This window comes from Pelobates fuscus, chromosome 2 (assembly GCF_036172605.1).
Source record: "Pelobates fuscus isolate aPelFus1 chromosome 2, aPelFus1.pri, whole genome shotgun sequence".
Taxonomy (NCBI): Eukaryota; Metazoa; Chordata; class Amphibia; order Anura; family Pelobatidae; genus Pelobates; species Pelobates fuscus.
The window spans coordinates 353,953,320-353,972,074 of NC_086318.1; the positions used below are offsets into that span (position 1 = coordinate 353,953,320).

The 18,755-nt window shown below is 42.7% G+C and overlaps 21 non-coding genes across 21 annotated transcripts; all 21 read right to left on the reverse strand.

The window, feature by feature from the left end:
* Positions 1 to 773: 773 nt before the first annotated feature.
* On the reverse strand, positions 774 to 940 carry LOC134590723 (U1 spliceosomal RNA). Its single transcript, XR_010087605.1, has one exon. It is a non-coding gene; the product is annotated as a U1 spliceosomal RNA (small nuclear RNA).
* A 471-nt stretch (positions 941 to 1,411) lies between these two features.
* LOC134592836 (U4 spliceosomal RNA) lies at positions 1,412 to 1,552 on the reverse strand. The gene has a single exon (XR_010089405.1). It is a non-coding gene; the product is annotated as a U4 spliceosomal RNA (small nuclear RNA).
* Positions 1,553 to 2,450: 898 nt separating this feature from the next.
* On the reverse strand, positions 2,451 to 2,617 carry LOC134589910 (U1 spliceosomal RNA). Its single transcript, XR_010086914.1, has one exon. It is a non-coding gene; the product is annotated as a U1 spliceosomal RNA (small nuclear RNA).
* A 479-nt stretch (positions 2,618 to 3,096) lies between these two features.
* Positions 3,097 to 3,237, reverse strand: LOC134593059 (U4 spliceosomal RNA). Its single transcript, XR_010089596.1, has one exon. It is a non-coding gene; the product is annotated as a U4 spliceosomal RNA (small nuclear RNA).
* An 899-nt stretch (positions 3,238 to 4,136) lies between these two features.
* LOC134590215 (U1 spliceosomal RNA) lies at positions 4,137 to 4,303 on the reverse strand. The gene has a single exon (XR_010087171.1). It is a non-coding gene; the product is annotated as a U1 spliceosomal RNA (small nuclear RNA).
* Positions 4,304 to 4,780: 477 nt separating this feature from the next.
* On the reverse strand, positions 4,781 to 4,921 carry LOC134593588 (U4 spliceosomal RNA). The gene has a single exon (XR_010090048.1). It is a non-coding gene; the product is annotated as a U4 spliceosomal RNA (small nuclear RNA).
* An 899-nt stretch (positions 4,922 to 5,820) lies between these two features.
* On the reverse strand, positions 5,821 to 5,987 carry LOC134589614 (U1 spliceosomal RNA). The gene has a single exon (XR_010086661.1). It is a non-coding gene; the product is annotated as a U1 spliceosomal RNA (small nuclear RNA).
* Positions 5,988 to 6,466: 479 nt separating this feature from the next.
* Positions 6,467 to 6,607, reverse strand: LOC134593060 (U4 spliceosomal RNA). Its single transcript, XR_010089597.1, has one exon. It is a non-coding gene; the product is annotated as a U4 spliceosomal RNA (small nuclear RNA).
* Positions 6,608 to 7,506: 899 nt separating this feature from the next.
* Positions 7,507 to 7,673, reverse strand: LOC134590724 (U1 spliceosomal RNA). Its single transcript, XR_010087606.1, has one exon. It is a non-coding gene; the product is annotated as a U1 spliceosomal RNA (small nuclear RNA).
* A 471-nt stretch (positions 7,674 to 8,144) lies between these two features.
* On the reverse strand, positions 8,145 to 8,285 carry LOC134592837 (U4 spliceosomal RNA). The gene has a single exon (XR_010089406.1). It is a non-coding gene; the product is annotated as a U4 spliceosomal RNA (small nuclear RNA).
* A 1,064-nt stretch (positions 8,286 to 9,349) lies between these two features.
* On the reverse strand, positions 9,350 to 9,490 carry LOC134593061 (U4 spliceosomal RNA). Its single transcript, XR_010089598.1, has one exon. It is a non-coding gene; the product is annotated as a U4 spliceosomal RNA (small nuclear RNA).
* An 899-nt stretch (positions 9,491 to 10,389) lies between these two features.
* Positions 10,390 to 10,556, reverse strand: LOC134590725 (U1 spliceosomal RNA). Its single transcript, XR_010087607.1, has one exon. It is a non-coding gene; the product is annotated as a U1 spliceosomal RNA (small nuclear RNA).
* A 471-nt stretch (positions 10,557 to 11,027) lies between these two features.
* LOC134592838 (U4 spliceosomal RNA) lies at positions 11,028 to 11,168 on the reverse strand. The gene has a single exon (XR_010089407.1). It is a non-coding gene; the product is annotated as a U4 spliceosomal RNA (small nuclear RNA).
* An 898-nt stretch (positions 11,169 to 12,066) lies between these two features.
* LOC134589911 (U1 spliceosomal RNA) lies at positions 12,067 to 12,233 on the reverse strand. The gene has a single exon (XR_010086915.1). It is a non-coding gene; the product is annotated as a U1 spliceosomal RNA (small nuclear RNA).
* A 469-nt stretch (positions 12,234 to 12,702) lies between these two features.
* LOC134593062 (U4 spliceosomal RNA) lies at positions 12,703 to 12,843 on the reverse strand. Its single transcript, XR_010089599.1, has one exon. It is a non-coding gene; the product is annotated as a U4 spliceosomal RNA (small nuclear RNA).
* Positions 12,844 to 13,742: 899 nt separating this feature from the next.
* On the reverse strand, positions 13,743 to 13,909 carry LOC134590216 (U1 spliceosomal RNA). Its single transcript, XR_010087172.1, has one exon. It is a non-coding gene; the product is annotated as a U1 spliceosomal RNA (small nuclear RNA).
* Positions 13,910 to 14,386: 477 nt separating this feature from the next.
* LOC134592839 (U4 spliceosomal RNA) lies at positions 14,387 to 14,527 on the reverse strand. The gene has a single exon (XR_010089408.1). It is a non-coding gene; the product is annotated as a U4 spliceosomal RNA (small nuclear RNA).
* An 899-nt stretch (positions 14,528 to 15,426) lies between these two features.
* On the reverse strand, positions 15,427 to 15,593 carry LOC134590265 (U1 spliceosomal RNA). Its single transcript, XR_010087215.1, has one exon. It is a non-coding gene; the product is annotated as a U1 spliceosomal RNA (small nuclear RNA).
* Positions 15,594 to 16,072: 479 nt separating this feature from the next.
* Positions 16,073 to 16,213, reverse strand: LOC134593063 (U4 spliceosomal RNA). The gene has a single exon (XR_010089600.1). It is a non-coding gene; the product is annotated as a U4 spliceosomal RNA (small nuclear RNA).
* Positions 16,214 to 17,113: 900 nt separating this feature from the next.
* Positions 17,114 to 17,281, reverse strand: LOC134591529 (U1 spliceosomal RNA). The gene has a single exon (XR_010088296.1). It is a non-coding gene; the product is annotated as a U1 spliceosomal RNA (small nuclear RNA).
* A 479-nt stretch (positions 17,282 to 17,760) lies between these two features.
* On the reverse strand, positions 17,761 to 17,901 carry LOC134592840 (U4 spliceosomal RNA). Its single transcript, XR_010089409.1, has one exon. It is a non-coding gene; the product is annotated as a U4 spliceosomal RNA (small nuclear RNA).
* Between the last annotated feature and the right edge of the window lie 854 nt (positions 17,902 to 18,755).

The window sequence follows — 18,755 nt, forward strand, 5'->3', positions numbered from 1 at the left end:
CTTCCTCCTACAGGGAAGCTTAAACCCCAACAAATTCCTCGGTCTTCTTATATGGCATATTGGAATGGTTCCAAACCTATAACAGAGAGTGAGGGCAACCATATCTTGCAGCAAACCTTGTACAATTTTTTTTCTCTCTTTGGAAACAGTTTTGCCAAGATTCTACTACAGCAGCCATTAGGCAGAGTACACAATCCGCTGGTCTACGTTCGTCCCCAAAGTCACACATTTCATGACTCCATCGATAGGAATGACCCTTGCCTAGCACCTGTCTTCTCTTCATCCACACTCAACAGGGCTGAAAGAACATTTGTGGTGGCTTTTTCAAAATTCCATGGTGTTCATTAGTAAGTGCTAGCGACCACCCAGCTATTCCTAAGGTTTGGTCTGATTGTCTCAAGCGGCAATTCACTGCCTTGATCCAGAAAATCTTTTTTTCCCAGAAATTCAATCAAACGTTACGTTCTGTTGGAAGACGTAATATAGGTCTCCAATTCTTTATTTCTTCCATTGCATTGAAGCATACAATAAATCAAAAGAAGTCAGGATAAAAAAATGATGAAAAAAAAGCTGAAAAGTTAAAATAAAAAGTGAAATTCTGGCTTAAAACTGGTCTCCAGAAAACATAGATAATAAAAATGATCAAGCCTAGGAAATGATTGTCGCTGCCTGCTTGATGTGGAAAGTAAGAGCCAAAGAAGACGGGTGCCGTGGCTGAAATTATCCTTCGTCAGAATTGGTGAAGTTCTCTATTTTTGTCAAACAAGCAAACACAGGGGAAAGCGCGAACGCAGTCCCCCACTACCATAAATTATGCAGTCGAGTTTCCCACATTTGAGGAAATCGCAGAGGTCAACTTGTACAGAGTGCAATGAACCAGCCTCACTCTGGGAGAGCCACCTTAGGGATCATGGCTATTGCTCCCCTGCCAGGTAAGTATGACATGACGGGTACATTCAAAGGCACGCCCGCTGGGAAGCCTTTCCTTTAGGCTGTGGTGAAATAATAAAGCAAGTTAAAAAAAAAAAAAAGCAAATAAATAATCCAAATGATAGAAGGCTACAAAAGATTACCAAACCTCGTGGCTGATCGTTGTTTTCCTTAGCTACCAGTAATTTTAGTGCCTTCAGGTGGTTAGGTGTGAATAATTGAGCTGGATTCAGGGTGCGAAGGAGCAATTTGCATAAAGGCAAATGCTAGGCCAATGAGCCGAAGGATGGGAATTCGTAGCATGGAGTGAGAATAGTGTGCTGCCGGAAACAAGTGAATTCAGTGGGAGAGAAAGGTAAAAGGGAAATGCTAAGAAGCCAGCGGAAGGAATGGTGCAACAGAGCTCAGGAAGAAACAGGAGTCACGTAAGACACGCCCTAGACATGGGGCGCCATAAACTTTTATTAAACCAATCTTTCAGTCTCCTTAGAGCCTGTCAAAAATTGCCAATGCTGACTGTATTTCAAGTCATCATGGCGGGGTATTGGGTAAAGTTTTCAATTAGCAATAATCACGCCTCGGATTGACCTCATGGGCTACGATACTGCCACTGCGCAAAGTTAACTGTTCAAGTGGGCCAGCTTTTAAGAGCTACCACGTAAGGACACTTTAAGACAGCGGTGAGAAAAAGTTCAGACCATAAGCCATTGCAAAGGATTGTGGGAGGCAATATTCTAATTAGGCCCGCTTCCTCCTACAGGGCAGCTTAAACCCCAACAAATTCCTCGGTCTTCTTATATGGCATCTTGGAATGGTTCCAAACCTATAACAGAGAGTGAGGGCAACCATATCTTGCAGCAAACCTTGTACAATTTTTTTTCTCTCTTTGGAAACAGTTTTGCCAAGATTCTACTACAGCAGCCATTAGGCAGAGTACACAATCCGCTGGTCTACGTTCGTCCCCAAAGTCACACATTTCATGACTCCATCGATAGGAATGACCCTTGCCTAGCACCTGTCTTCTCTTCATCCACACTCAACAGGGCTGAAAGAACATTTGTGGTGGCTTTTTCAAAATTCCATGGTGTTCATTAGTAAGTGCTAGCGACCACCCAGCTATTCCTAAGGTTTGGTCTGATTGTCTCAAGCGGCAATTCACTGCCTTGATCCAGAAAATCTTTTTTTCCCAGAAATTCAATCAAACGTTACGTTCTGTTGGAAGACGTAATATAGGTCTCCAATTCTTTATTTCTTCCATTGCATTGAAGCATACAATAAATCAAAAGAAGTCAGGATAAAAAAATGATGAAAAAAAAGCTGAAAAGTTAAAATAAAAAGTGAAATTCTGGCTTAAAACTGGTCTCCAGAAAACATAGATAATAAAAATGATCAAGCCTAGGAAATGATTGTCGCTGCCTGCTTGATGTGGAAAGTAAGAGCCAAAGAAGACGGGTGCCGTGGCTGAAATTATCCTTCATCAGAATTGGTGAAGTTCTCTATTTTTGTCAAACAAGCAAACACAGGGGAAAGCGCGAACGCAGTCCCCCACTACCATAAATTATGCAGTCGAGTTTCCCACATTTGAGGAAATCGCAGAGGTCAACTGGTACGGAGTGCAATGAACCAGCCTCACTCTGGGAGAGCCACCTTAGGGATCATGGCTATTGCTCCCCTGCCAGGTAAGTATGACATGACGGGTACATTCAAAGGCACGCCCGCTGGGAAGCCTTTCCTTTAGGCTGTGGTGAAATAATAAAGCAAGTTAAAAAAAAAAAAAAAAAGAAGAGCAAATAAATAATCCAAATGATAGAAGGCTACAAAAGATTACCAAACCTCGTGGCTGATCGTTGTTTTCCTTAGCTACCAGTAATTTTAGTGCCTTCAGGTGGTTAGGTGTGAATAATTGAGCTGGATTCAGGGTGCGAAGGAGCAATTTGCATAAAGGCAAATGCTAGGCCAATGAGCCGAAGGATGGGAATTCGTAGCATGTAGTGAGAATAGTGTGCTGCCGGAAACAAGTGGATTCAGTGGGAGAGAAAGGTAAAAGGGAAATGCAAGGAAGCCAGCGGAAGGAATGGTGCAACAGAGCTCAGGAAGAAAAGGGAGTCACGTAAGACACGCCCTAGACATGGGGCGCCATAAACTTTTTTTAAACCAATCTTTCAGTCCCCTTAGAGCCTGTCAAAAATTGCCAATGCTGACTGTATTTCAAGTCATCATGGCGGGGTATTGGGTAAAGTTTTCAATTAGCAATAATCACGCCTCGGATTGACCTCATGGGCTACGATACTGCCACTGCGCAAAGATAACTGTTCAAGTGGGCCAGCTTTTAAGAGCTACCACGTAAGGACACTTTAAGACAGCGGTGAGAAAAAGTTCATGACCATAAGCCATTGCAAAGGATTGTGGGAGGCAATATTCTAATTAGGCCCGCTTCCTCCTACAGGGAAGCTTAAACCCCAACAAATTCCTCGGTCTTCTTATATGGCATCTTGGAATGGTTCCAAACCTATAACAGAGAGTGAGGGCAACCATATCTTGCAGCAAACCTTGTACAATTTTTTTTCTCTCTTTGGAAACAGTTTTGCCAAGATTCTACTACAGCAGCCATTAGGCAGAGTACACAATCCGCTGGTCTACGTTCGTCCCCAAAGTCACACATTTCATGACTCCATCGATAGGAATGACCCTTGCCTAGCACCTGTCTTCTCTTCATCCACACTCAACAGGGCTGAAAGAACATTTGTGGTGGCTTTTTCAAAATTCCATGGTGTTCATTAGTAAGTGCTAGCGACCACCCAGCTATTCCTAAGGTTTGGTCTGATTGTCTCAAGCGGCAATTCACTGCCTTGATCCAGAAAATCTTTTTTTCCCAGAAATTCAATCAAACGTTACGTTCTGTTGGAAGACGTAATATAGGTCTCCAATTCTTTATTTCTTCCATTGCATTGAAGCATACAATAAATCAAAAGAAGTCAGGATAAAAAAATGATGAAAAAAAAGCTGAAAAGTTAAAATAAAAAGTGAAATTCTGGCTTAAAACTGGTCTCCAGAAAACATAGATAATAAAAATGATCAAGCCTAGGAAATGATTGTCGCTGCCTGCTTGATGTGGAAAGTAAGAGCCAAAGAAGACGGGTGCCGTGGCTGAAATTATCCTTCGTCAGAATTGGTGAAGTTCTCTATTTTTGTCAAACAAGCAAACACAGGGGAAAGCGCGAACGCAGTCCCCCACTACCATAAATTATGCAGTCGAGTTTCCCACATTTGAGGAAATCGCAGAGGTCAACTGGTACAGAGTGCAATGAACCAGCCTCACTCTGGGAGAGCCACCTTAGGGATCATGGCTATTGCTCCCCTGCCAGGTAAGTATGACATGACGGGTACATTCAAAGGCACGCCCGCTGGGAAGCCTTTCCTTTAGGCTGTGGTGAAATAATAAAGCAAGTTTAAAAAAAAAAAAAAGAAGAGCAAATAAATAATCCAAATGATAGAAGGCTACAAAAGATTACCAAACCTCGTGGCTGATCGTTGTTTTCCTTAGCTACCAGTAATTTTAGTGCCTTCAGGTGGTTAGGTGTGAATAATTGAGCTGGATTCAGGGTGCGAAGGAGCAATTTGCATAAAGGCAAATGCTAGGCCAATGAGCCGAAGGATGGGAATTCGTAGCATGTAGTGAGAATAGTGTGCTGCCGGAAACAAGTGGATTCAGTGGGAGAGAAAGGTAAAAGGGAAATGCAAGGAAGCCAGCGGAAGGAATGGTGCAACAGAGCTCAGGAAGAAACGGGAGTCACGTAAGACACGCCCTAGACATGGGGCGCCATAAACTTTTTTTAAACCAATCTTTCAGTCTCCTTAGAGCCTGTCAAAAATTGCCAATGCTGACTGTATTTCAAGTCATCATGGCGGGGTATTGGGTAAAGTTTTCAATTAGCAATAATCACGCCTCGGATTGACCTCATGGGCTACGATACTGACACTGCGCAAAGTTAACTGTTCAAGTGGGCCAGCTTTTAAGAGCTACCACGTAAGGACACTTTAAGACAGCGGTGAGAAAAAGTTCATGACCATAAGCCATTGCAAAGGATTGTGGGAGGCAATATTCTAATTAGGCCCGCTTCCTCCTACAGGGAAGCTTAAACCCCAACAAATTCCTCGGTCTTCTTATATGGCATCTTGGAATGGTTCCAAACCTATAACAGAGAGTGAGGGCAACCATATCTTGCAGCAAACCTTGTACAATTTTTTTTCTCTCTTTGGAAACAGTTTTGCCAAGATTCTACTACAGCAGCCATTAGGCAGAGTACACAATCCGCTGGTCTACGTTCGTCCCCAAAGTCACACATTTCATGACTCCATCGATAGGAATGACCCTTGCCTAGCACCTGTCTTCTCTTCATCCACACTCAACAGGGCTGAAAGAACATTTGTGGTGGCTTTTTCAAAATTCCATGGTGTTCATTAGTAAGTGCTAGCGACCACCCAGCTATTCCTAAGGTTTGGTCTGATTGTCTCAAGCGGCAATTCACTGCCTTGATCCAGAAAATCTTTTTTTCCCAGAAATTCAATCAAACGTTACGTTCTGTTGGAAGACGTAATATAGGTCTCCAATTCTTTATTTCTTCCATTGCATTGAAGCATACAATAAATCAAAAGAAGTCAGGATAAAAAAATGATGAAAAAAAAGCTGAAAAGTTAAAATAAAAAGTGAAATTCTGGCTTAAAACTGGTCTCCAGAAAACATAGATAATAAAAATGATCAAGCCTAGGAAATGATTGTCGCTGCCTGCTTGATGTGGAAAGTAAGAGCCAAAGAAGACGGGTGCCGTGGCTGAAATTATCCTTCATCAGAATTGGTGAAGTTCTCTATTTTTGTCAAACAAGCAAACACAGGGGAAAGCGCGAACGCAGTCCCCCACTACCATAAATTATGCAGTCGAGTTTCCCACATTTGAGGAAATCGCAGAGGTCAACTGGTACGGAGTGCAATGAACCAGCCTCACTCTGGGAGAGCCACCTTAGGGATCATGGCTATTACTCCCCTGCCAGGTAAGTATGACATGACGGGTACATTCAAAGGCACGCCCGCTGGGAAGCCTTTCCTTTAGGCTGTGGTGAAATAATAAAGCAAGTTAAAAAAAAAAAAAAAAAGAAGAGCAAATAAATAATCCAAATGATAGAAGGCTACAAAAGATTACCAAACCTCGTGGCTGATCGTTGTTTTCCTTAGCTACCAGTAATTTTAGTGCCTTCAGGTGGTTAGGTGTGAATAATTGAGCTGGATTCAGGATGCGAAGGAGCAATTTGCATAAAGGCAAATGCTAGGCCAATGAGCCGAAGGATGGGAATTCGTAGCATGTAGTGAGAATAGTGTGCTGCCGGAAACAAGTGGATTCAGTGGGAGAGAAAGGTAAAAGGGAAATGCAAAGAAGCCAGCGGAAGGAATGGTGCAACAGAGCTCAGGAAGAAACGGGAGTCACGTAAGACACGCCCTAGACATGGGGCGCCATAAACTTTTTTTAAACCAATCTTTCAGTCCCCTTAGAGCCTGTCAAAAATTGCCAATGCTGACTGTATTTCAAGTCATCATGGCGGGGTATTGGGTAAAGTTTTCAATTAGCAATAATCACGCCTCGGATTGACCTCATGGGCTACGATACTGCCACTGCGCAAAGATAACTGTTCAAGTGGGCCAGCTTTTAAGAGCTACCACGTAAGGACACTTTAAGACAGCGGTGAGAAAAAGTTCATGACCATAAGCCATTGCAAAGGATTATGGGAGGCAATATTCTAATTAGGCCCGCTTCCTCCTACAGGGAAGCTTAAACCCCAACAAATTCCTCGGTCTTCTTATATGGCATATTGGAATGGTTCCAAACCTATAACAGAGAGTGAGGGCAACCATATCTTGCAGCAAACCTTGTACAATTTTTTTTCTCTCTTTGGAAACAGTTTTGCCAAGATTCTACTACAGCAGCCATTAGGCAGAGTACACAATCCGCTGGTCTACGTTCGTCCCCAAAGTCACACATTTCATGACTCCATCGATAGGAATGACCCTTGCCTAGCACCTGTCTTCTCTTCATCCACACTCAACAGGGCTGAAAGAACATTTGTGGTGGCTTTTTCAAAATTCCATGGTGTTCATTAGTAAGTGCTAGCGACCACCCAGCTATTCCTAAGGTTTGGTCTGATTGTCTCAAGCGGCAATTCACTGCCTTGATCCAGAAAATCTTTTTTTCCCAGAAATTCAATCAAACGTTACGTTCTGTTGGAAGACGTAATATAGGTCTCCAATTCTTTATTTCTTCCATTGCATTGAAGCATACAATAAATCAAAAGAAGTCAGGATAAAAAAATGATGAAAAAAAAGCTGAAAAGTTAAAATAAAAAGTGAAATTCTGGCTTAAAACTGGTCTCCAGAAAACATAGATAATAAAAATGATCAAGCCTAGGAAATGATTGTCGCTGCCTGCTTGATGTGGAAAGTAAGAGCCAAAGAAGACGGGTGCCGTGGCTGAAATTATCCTTCGTCAGAATTGGTGAAGTTCTCTATTTTTGTCAAACAAGCAAACACAGGGGAAAGCGCGAACGCAGTCCCCCACTACCATAAATTATGCAGTCGAGTTTCCCACATTTGAGGAAATCGCAGAGGTCAACTTGTACAGAGTGCAATGAACCAGCCTCACTCTGGGAGAGCCACCTTAGGGATCATGGCTATTGCTCCCCTGCCAGGTAAGTATGACATGACGGGTACATTCAAAGGCACGCCCGCTGGGAAGCCTTTCCTTTAGGCTGTGGTGAAATAATAAAGCAAGTTAAAAAAAAAAAAAAGCAAATAAATAATCCAAATGATAGAAGGCTACAAAAGATTACCAAACCTCGTGGCTGATCGTTGTTTTCCTTAGCTACCAGTAATTTTAGTGCCTTCAGGTGGTTAGGTGTGAATAATTGAGCTGGATTCAGGGTGCGAAGGAGCAATTTGCATAAAGGCAAATGCTAGGCCAATGAGCCGAAGGATGGGAATTCGTAGCATGGAGTGAGAATAGTGTGCTGCCGGAAACAAGTGAATTCAGTGGGAGAGAAAGGTAAAAGGGAAATGCTAAGAAGCCAGCGGAAGGAATGGTGCAACAGAGCTCAGGAAGAAACAGGAGTCACGTAAGACACGCCCTAGACATGGGGCGCCATAAACTTTTATTAAACCAATCTTTCAGTCTCCTTAGAGCCTGTCAAAAATTGCCAATGCTGACTGTATTTCAAGTCATCATGGCGGGGTATTGGGTAAAGTTTTCAATTAGCAATAATCACGCCTCGGATTGACCTCATGGGCTACGATACTGCCACTGCGCAAAGTTAACTGTTCAAGTGGGCCAGCTTTTAAGAGCTACCACGTAAGGACACTTTAAGACAGCGGTGAGAAAAAGTTCAGACCATAAGCCATTGCAAAGGATTGTGGGAGGCAATATTCTAATTAGGCCCGCTTCCTCCTACAGGGAAGCTTAAACCCCAACAAATTCCTCGGTCTTCTTATATGGCATCTTGGAATGGTTCCAAACCTATAACAGAGAGTGAGGGCAACCATATCTTGCAGCAAACCTTGTACAATTTTTTTTCTCTCTTTGGAAACAGTTTTGCCAAGATTCTACTACAGCAGCCATTAGGCAGAGTACACAATCCGCTGGTCTACGTTCGTCCCCAAAGTCACACATTTCATGACTCCATCGATAGGAATGACCCTTGCCTAGCACCTGTCTTCTCTTCATCCACACTCAACAGGGCTGAAAGAACATTTGTGGTGGCTTTTTCAAAATTCCATGGTGTTCATTAGTAAGTGCTAGCGACCACCCAGCTATTCCTAAGGTTTGGTCTGATTGTCTCAAGCGGCAATTCACTGCCTTGATCCAGAAAATCTTTTTTTCCCAGAAATTCAATCAAACGTTACGTTCTGTTGGAAGACGTAATATAGGTCTCCAATTCTTTATTTCCTTTAGGCTGTGGTGAAATAATAAAGCAAGTTAAAAAAAAAAAAAAAAAGAAGAGCAAATAAATAATCCAAATAATAGAAGGCTACAAAAGATTACCAAACCTCGTGGCTGATCGTTGTTTTCCTTAGCTACCAGTAATTTTAGTGCCTTCAGGTGGTTAGGTGTGAATAATTGAGCTGGATTCAGGATGCGAAGGAGCAATTTGCATAAAGGCAAATGCTAGGCCAATGAGCCGAAGGATGGGAATTCGTAGCATGTAGTGAGAATAGTGTGCTGCCGGAAACAAGTGGATTCAGTGGGAGAGAAAGGTAAAAGGGAAATGCAAAGAAGCCAGCGGAAGGAATGGTGCAACAGAGCTCAGGAAGAAACGGGAGTCACGTAAGACACGCCCTAGACATGGGGCGCCATAAACTTTTTTTAAACCAATCTTTCAGTCCCCTTAGAGCCTGTCAAAAATTGCCAATGCTGACTGTATTTCAAGTCATCATGGCGGGGTATTGGGTAAAGTTTTCAATTAGCAATAATCACGCCTCGGATTGACCTCATGGGCTACGATACTGCCACTGCGCAAAGATAACTGTTCAAGTGGGCCAGCTTTTAAGAGCTACCACGTAAGGACACTTTAAGACAGCGGTGAGAAAAAGTTCATGACCATAAGCCATTGCAAAGGATTATGGGAGGCAATATTCTAATTAGGCCCGCTTCCTCCTACAGGGAAGCTTAAACCCCAACAAATTCCTCGGTCTTCTTATATGGCATATTGGAATGGTTCCAAACCTATAACAGAGAGTGAGGGCAACCATATCTTGCAGCAAACCTTGTACAATTTTTTTTCTCTCTTTGGAAACAGTTTTGCCAAGATTCTACTACAGCAGCCATTAGGCAGAGTACACAATCCGCTGGTCTACGTTCGTCCCCAAAGTCACACATTTCATGACTCCATCGATAGGAATGACCCTTGCCTAGCACCTGTCTTCTCTTCATCCACACTCAACAGGGCTGAAAGAACATTTGTGGTGGCTTTTTCAAAATTCCATGGTGTTCATTAGTAAGTGCTAGCGACCACCCAGCTATTCCTAAGGTTTGGTCTGATTGTCTCAAGCGGCAATTCACTGCCTTGATCCAGAAAATCTTTTTTTCCCAGAAATTCAATCAAACGTTACGTTCTGTTGGAAGACGTAATATAGGTCTCCAATTCTTTATTTCTTCCATTGCATTGAAGCATACAATAAATCAAAAGAAGTCAGGATAAAAAAATGATGAAAAAAAAGCTGAAAAGTTAAAATAAAAAGTGAAATTCTGGCTTAAAACTGGTCTCCAGAAAACATAGATAATAAAAATGATCAAGCCTAGGAAATGATTGTCGCTGCCTGCTTGATGTGGAAAGTAAGAGCCAAAGAAGACGGGTGCCGTGGCTGAAATTATCCTTCGTCAGAATTGGTGAAGTTCTCTATTTTTGTCAAACAAGCAAACACAGGGGAAAGCGCGAACGCAGTCCCCCACTACCATAAATTATGCAGTCGAGTTTCCCACATTTGAGGAAATCGCAGAGGTCAACTTGTACAGAGTGCAATGAACCAGCCTCACTCTGGGAGAGCCACCTTAGGGATCATGGCTATTGCTCCCCTGCCAGGTAAGTATGACATGACGGGTACATTCAAAGGCACGCCCGCTGGGAAGCCTTTCCTTTAGGCTGTGGTGAAATAATAAAGCAAGTTAAAAAAAAAAAAAAGCAAATAAATAATCCAAATGATAGAAGGCTACAAAAGATTACCAAACCTCGTGGCTGATCGTTGTTTTCCTTAGCTACCAGTAATTTTAGTGCCTTCAGGTGGTTAGGTGTGAATAATTGAGCTGGATTCAGGGTGCGAAGGAGCAATTTGCATAAAGGCAAATGCTAGGCCAATGAGCCGAAGGATGGGAATTCGTAGCATGGAGTGAGAATAGTGTGCTGCCGGAAACAAGTGAATTCAGTGGGAGAGAAAGGTAAAAGGGAAATGCTAAGAAGCCAGCGGAAGGAATGGTGCAACAGAGCTCAGGAAGAAACAGGAGTCACGTAAGACACGCCCTAGACATGGGGCGCCATAAACTTTTATTAAACCAATCTTTCAGTCTCCTTAGAGCCTGTCAAAAATTGCCAATGCTGACTGTATTTCAAGTCATCATGGCGGGGTATTGGGTAAAGTTTTCAATTAGCAATAATCACGCCTCGGATTGACCTCATGGGCTACGATACTGCCACTGCGCAAAGTTAACTGTTCAAGTGGGCCAGCTTTTAAGAGCTACCACGTAAGGACACTTTAAGACAGCGGTGAGAAAAAGTTCAGACCATAAGCCATTGCAAAGGATTGTGGGAGGCAATATTCTAATTAGGCCCGCTTCCTCCTACAGGGCAGCTTAAACCCCAACAAATTCCTCGGTCTTCTTATATGGCATCTTGGAATGGTTCCAAACCTATAACAGAGAGTGAGGGCAACCATATCTTGCAGCAAACCTTGTACAATTTTTTTTCTCTCTTTGGAAACAGTTTTGCCAAGATTCTACTACAGCAGCCATTAGGCAGAGTACACAATCCGCTGGTCTACGTTCGTCCCCAAAGTCACACATTTCATGACTCCATCGATAGGAATGACCCTTGCCTAGCACCTGTCTTCTCTTCATCCACACTCAACAGGGCTGAAAGAACATTTGTGGTGGCTTTTTCAAAATTCCATGGTGTTCATTAGTAAGTGCTAGCGACCACCCAGCTATTCCTAAGGTTTGGTCTGATTGTCTCAAGCGGCAATTCACTGCCTTGATCCAGAAAATCTTTTTTTCCCAGAAATTCAATCAAACGTTACGTTCTGTTGGAAGACGTAATATAGGTCTCCAATTCTTTATTTCTTCCATTGCATTGAAGCATACAATAAATCAAAAGAAGTCAGGATAAAAAAATGATGAAAAAAAAGCTGAAAAGTTAAAATAAAAAGTGAAATTCTGGCTTAAAACTGGTCTCCAGAAAACATAGATAATAAAAATGATCAAGCCTAGGAAATGATTGTCGCTGCCTGCTTGATGTGGAAAGTAAGAGCCAAAGAAGACGGGTGCCGTGGCTGAAATTATCCTTCATCAGAATTGGTGAAGTTCTCTATTTTTGTCAAACAAGCAAACACAGGGGAAAGCGCGAACGCAGTCCCCCACTACCATAAATTATGCAGTCGAGTTTCCCACATTTGAGGAAATCGCAGAGGTCAACTGGTACGGAGTGCAATGAACCAGCCTCACTCTGGGAGAGCCACCTTAGGGATCATGGCTATTGCTCCCCTGCCAGGTAAGTATGACATGACGGGTACATTCAAAGGCACGCCCGCTGGGAAGCCTTTCCTTTAGGCTGTGGTGAAATAATAAAGCAAGTTAAAAAAAGAAGAGCAAATAAATAATCCAAATGATAGAAGGCTACAAAAGATTACCAAACCTCGTGGCTGATCGTTGTTTTCCTTAGCTACCAGTAATTTTAGTGCCTTCAGGTGGTTAGGTGTGAATAATTGAGCTGGATTCAGGGTGCGAAGGAGCAATTTGCATAAAGGCAAATGCTAGGCCAATGAGCCGAAGGATGGGAATTCGTAGCATGTAGTGAGAATAGTGTGCTGCCGGAAACAAGTGGATTCAGTGGGAGAGAAAGGTAAAAGGGAAATGCAAGGAAGCCAGCGGAAGGAATGGTGCAACAGAGCTCAGGAAGAAAAGGGAGTCACGTAAGACACGCCCTAGACATGGGGCGCCATAAACTTTTTTTAAACCAATCTTTCAGTCCCCTTAGAGCCTGTCAAAAATTGCCAATGCTGACTGTATTTCAAGTCATCATGGCGGGGTATTGGGTAAAGTTTTCAATTAGCAATAATCACGCCTCGGATTGACCTCATGGGCTACGATACTGCCACTGCGCAAAGATAACTGTTCAAGTGGGCCAGCTTTTAAGAGCTACCACGTAAGGACACTTTAAGACAGCGGTGAGAAAAAGTTCATGACCATAAGCCATTGCAAAGGATTGTGGGAGGCAATATTCTAATTAGGCCCGCTTCCTCCTACAGGGAAGCTTAAACCCCAACAAATTCCTCGGTCTTCTTATATGGCATCTTGGAATGGTTCCAAACCTATAACAGAGAGTGAGGGCAACCATATCTTGCAGCAAACCTTGTACAATTTTTTTTCTCTCTTTGGAAACAGTTTTGCCAAGATTCTACTACAGCAGCCATTAGGCAGAGTACACAATCCGCTGGTCTACGTTCGTCCCCAAAGTCACACATTTCATGACTCCATCGATAGGAATGACCCTTGCCTAGCACCTGTCTTCTCTTCATCCACACTCAACAGGGCTGAAAGAACATTTGTGGTGGCTTTTTCAAAATTCCATGGTGTTCATTAGTAAGTGCTAGCGACCACCCAGCTATTCCTAAGGTTTGGTCTGATTGTCTCAAGCGGCAATTCACTGCCTTGATCCAGAAAATCTTTTTTTCCCAGAAATTCAATCAAACGTTACGTTCTGTTGGAAGACGTAATATAGGTCTCCAATTCTTTATTTCTTCCATTGCATTGAAGCATACAATAAATCAAAAGAAGTCAGGATAAAAAAATGATGAAAAAAAAGCTGAAAAGTTAAAATAAAAAGTGAAATTCTGGCTTAAAACTGGTCTCCAGAAAACATAGATAATAAAAATGATCAAGCCTAGGAAATGATTGTCGCTGCCTGCTTGATGTGGAAAGTAAGAGCCAAAGAAGACGGGTGCCGTGGCTGAAATTATCCTTCGTCAGAATTGGTGAAGTTCTCTATTTTTGTCAAACAAGCAAACACAGGGGAAAGCGCGAACGCAGTCCCCCACTACCATAAATTATGCAGTCGAGTTTCCCACATTTGAGGAAATCGCAGAGGTCAACTGGTACAGAGTGCAATGAACCAGCCTCACTCTGGGAGAGCCACCTTAGGGATCATGGCTATTGCTCCCCTGCCAGGTAAGTATGACATGACGGGTACATTCAAAGGCACGCCCGCTGGGAAGCCTTTCCTTTAGGCTGTGGTGAAATAATAAAGCAAGTTTAAAAAAAAAAAAAAGAAGAGCAAATAAATAATCCAAATGATAGAAGGCTACAAAAGATTACCAAACCTCGTGGCTGATCGTTGTTTTCCTTAGCTACCAGTAATTTTAGTGCCTTCAGGTGGTTAGGTGTGAATAATTGAGCTGGATTCAGGGTGCGAAGGAGCAATTTGCATAAAGGCAAATGCTAGGCCAATGAGCCGAAGGATGGGAATTCGTAGCATGTAGTGAGAATAGTGTGCTGCCGGAAACAAGTGGATTCAGTGGGAGAGAAAGGTAAAAGGGAAATGCAAGGAAGCCAGCGGAAGGAATGGTGCAACAGAGCTCAGGAAGAAACGGGAGTCACGTAAGACACGCCCTAGACATGGGGCGCCATAAACTTTTTTTAAACCAATCTTTCAGTCTCCTTAGAGCCTGTCAAAAATTGCCAATGCTGACTGTATTTCAAGTCATCATGGCGGGGTATTGGGTAAAGTTTTCAATTAGCAATAATCACGCCTCGGATTGACCTCATGGGCTACGATACTGCCACTGCGCAAAGTTAACTGTTCAAGTGGGCCAGCTTTTAAGAGCTACCACGTAAGGACACTTTAAGACAGCGGTGAGAAAAAGTTCATGACCATAAGCCATTGCAAAGGATTGTGGGAGGCAATATTCTAATTAGGCCCGCTTCCTCCTACAGGGAAGCTTAAACCCCAACAAATTCCTCGGTCTTCTTATATGGCATCTTGGAATGGTTCCAAACCTATAACAGAGAGTGAGGGCAACCATATCTTGCAGCAAACCTTGTACAATTTTTTTTCTCTCTTTGGAAACAGTTTTGCCAAGATTCTACTACAGCAGCCATTAGGCAGAGTACACAATCCGCTGGTCTACGTTCGTCCCCAAAGTCACACATTTCATGACTCCATCGATAGGAATGACCCTTGCCTAGCACCTGTCTTCTCTTCATCCACACTCAACAGGGCTGAAAGAACATTTGTGGTGGCTTTTTCAAAATTCCATGGTGTTCATTAGTAAGTGCTAGCGACCACCCAGCTATTCCTAAGGTTTGGTCTGATTGTCTCAAGCGGCAATTCACTGCCTTGATCCAGAAAATCTTTTTTTCCCAGAAATTCAATCAAACGTTACGTTCTGTTGGAAGACGTAATATAGGTCTCCAATTCTTTATTTCTTCCATTGCATTGAAGCATACAATAAATCAAAAGAAGTCAGGATAAAAAAATGATGAAAAAAAAGCTGAAAAGTTAAAATAAAAAGTGAAATTCTGGCTTAAAACTGGTCTCCAGAAAACATAGATAAGAAAAATGATCAAGCCTAGGAAATGATTGTCGCTGCCTGCTTGATGTGGAAAGTAAGAGCCAAAGAAGACGGGTGCCGTGGCTGAAATTATCCTTCATCAGAATTGGTGAAGTTCTCTATTTTTGTCAAACAAGCAAACACAGGGGAAAGCGCGAACGCAGTCCCCCACTACCATAAATTATGCAGTCGAGTTTCCCACATTTGAGGAAATCGCAGAGGTCAACTGGTACGGAGTGCAATGAACCAGCCTCACTCTAGGAGAGCCACCTTAGGGATCATGGCTATTGCTCCCCTGCCAGGTAAGTATGACATGACGGGTACATTCAAAGGCACGCCCGCTGGGAAGCCTTTCCTTTAGGCTGTGGTGAAATAATAAAGCAAGTTAAAAAAAAAAAAAAAAAGAAGAGCAAATAAATAATCCAAATGATAGAAGGCTACAAAAGATTACCAAACCTCGTGGCTGATCCTTGTTTTCCTTAGCTACCAGTAATTTTAGTGCCTTCAGGTGGTTAGGTGTGAATAATTGAGCTGGATTCAGGGTGCGAAGGAGCAATTTGCATAAAGGCAAATGCTAGGCCAATGAGCCGAAGGATGGGAATTCGTAGCATGTAGTGAGAATAGTGTGCTGCCGGAAACAAGTGGATTCAGTGGGAGAGAAAGGTAAAAGGGAAATGCAAGGAAGCCAGCGGAAGGAATGGTGCAACAGAGCTCAGGAAGAAACGGGAGTCACGTAAGACACGCCCTAGACATGGGGCGCCATAAACTTTTTTTAAACCAATCTTTCAGTCCCCTTAGAGCCTGTCAAAAATTGCCAATGCTGACTGTATTTCAAGTCATCATGGCGGGGTATTGGGTAAAGTTTTCAATTAGCAATAATCACGCCTCGGATTGACCTCATGGGCTACGATACTGCCACTGCGCAAAGATAACTGTTCAAGTGGGCCAGCTTTTAAGAGCTACCACGTAAGGACACTTTAAGACAGCGGTGAGAAAAAGTTCATGACCATAAGCCATTGCAAAGGATTGTGGGAGGCAATATTCTAATTAGGCCCGCTTCCTCCTACAGGGAAGCTTAAACCCCAACAAATTCCTCGGTCTTCTTATATGGCATCTTGGAATGGTTCCAAACCTATAACAGAGAGTGAGGGCAACCATATCTTGCAGCAAACCTTGTACAATTTTTTTTCTCTCTTTGGAAACGGTTTTGCCAAGATTCTACTACAGCAGCCATTAGGCAGAGTACACAATCCGCTGGTCTACGTTCGTCCCCAAAGTCACACATTTCATGACTCCATCGATAGGAATGACCCTTGCCTAGCACCTGTCCTTTCTTCATCCACACTCAACAGGGCTGAAAGAACATTTGTGGTGGCTTTTTCAAAATTCCATGGTGTTCATTAGTAAGTGCTAGCGACCACCCAGCTATTCCTAAGGTTTGGTCTGATTGTCTCAAGCGGCAATTCACTGCCTTGATCCAGAATTTTTTTTTTTTCCCAGAAATTCAATCAAACGTTACGTTCTGTTGGAAGACGTAATATAGGTCTCCAATTCTTTATTTCTTCCATTGCATTGAAGCATACAATAAATCAAAAGAAGTCAGGATAAAAAAATGATGAAAAAAAAGCTGAAAAGTTAAAATAAAAAGTGAAATTCTGGCTTAAAACTGGTCTCCAGAAAACATAGATAATAAAAATGATCAAGCCTAGGAAATGATTGTCGCTGCCTGCTTGATGTGGAAAGTAAGAGCCAAAGAAGACGGGTGCCGTGGCTGAAATTATCCTTCGTCAGAATTGGTGAAGTTCTCTATTTTTGTCAAACAAGCAAACACAGGGGAAAGCGCGAACGCAGTGCCCCACTACCATAAATTATGCAGTCGAGGTTTCCCACATTGGAGGAAATCGCAGAGGTCAATTGGTACGGAGTGCAATGAACCAGCCTCACTCTGGGAGAGCCACCTTAGGAATCATGGCTATTGCTCCCCTGCCAGGTAAGTATGACATGATGGGTACATTCAAAGGCACGCCCGCTGGGAAGCCTTTCCTTTAGGCTGTGGTGAAATAATAAAGCAAGTTTAAAAAAAAAAAAAAAAGAAGAGCAAATAAATAATCCAAATGATAGAAGGCTACAAAAGATTACCAAACCTCGTGGCTGATCGTTGTTTTCCTTAGCTACCAGTAATTTTAGTGCCTTCAGGTGGTTAGGTGTGAATAATTGAGCTGGATTCAGGGTGCGAAGGAGCAATTTCCATAAAGGCAAATGCTAGGCCAATGAGCCGAAGGATGGGAATTCGTAGCATGTAGTGAGAATAGTGTGCTGCCGGAAACAAGTGGATTCAGTGGGAGAGAAAGGTAAAAGGGAAATGCAAGGAAGCCAGCGGAAGGAATGGTGCAACAGAGCTCAGGAAGAAACGGGAGTCATGTAAGACACGCCCTAGACATGGGGCGCCATAAACTTTTTTTAAACCAATCTTTCAGTCTCCTTAGAGCCTGTCAAAAATTGCCAATGCTGACTGTATTTCAAGTCATCATGGCGGGGTATTGGGTAAAGTTTTCAATTAGCAATAATCACGCCTCGGATTGACCTCATGGGCTACGATACTGCCACTGCGCAAAGTTAACTGTTCAAGTGGGCCAGCTTTTAAGAGCTACCACGTAAGGACACTTTAAGACAGCGGTGAGAAAAAGTTCATGACCATAAGCCATTGCAAAGGATTGTGGGAGGCAATATTCTAATTAGGCCCGCTTCCTCCTACAGGGAAGCTTAAACCCCAACAAATTCCTCGGTCTTCTTATATGGCATCTTGGAATGGTTCCAAACCTATAACAGAGAGTGAGGGCAACCATATCTTGCAGCAAACCTTGTACAATTTTTTTTCTCTCTTTGGAAACAGTTTTGCCAAGATTCTACTACAGCAGCCATTAGGCAGAGTACACAATCCGCTGGTCTACGTTCGTCCCCAAAGTCACACATTTCATGACTCCATCGATAGGAATGACCCTTGCCTAGCACCTGTCTTCTCTTCATCCACACTCAACAGGGCTGAAAGAACATTTGTGGTGGCTTTTTCAAAATTCCATGGTGTTCATTAGTAAGTGCTAGCGACCACCCAGCTATTCCTAAGGTTTGGTCTGATTGTCTCAAGCGGCAATTCACTGCCTTGATCCAGAAAATCTTTTTTTCCCAGAAATTCAATCAAACGTTACGTTCTGTTGGAAGACGTAATATAGGTCTCCAATTCTTTATTTCTTCCATTGCATTGAAGCATACAATAAATCAAAAGAAGTCAGGATAAAAAAATGATGAAAAAAAAGCTGAAAAGTTAAAATAAAAAGTGAAATTCTGGCTTAAAACTGGTCTCCAGAAAACATAGATAATAAAAATGATCAAGCCTAGGAAATGATTGTCGCTGCCTGCTTGATGTGGAAAGTAAGAGCCAAAGAAGACGGGTGCCGTGGCTGAAATTATCCTT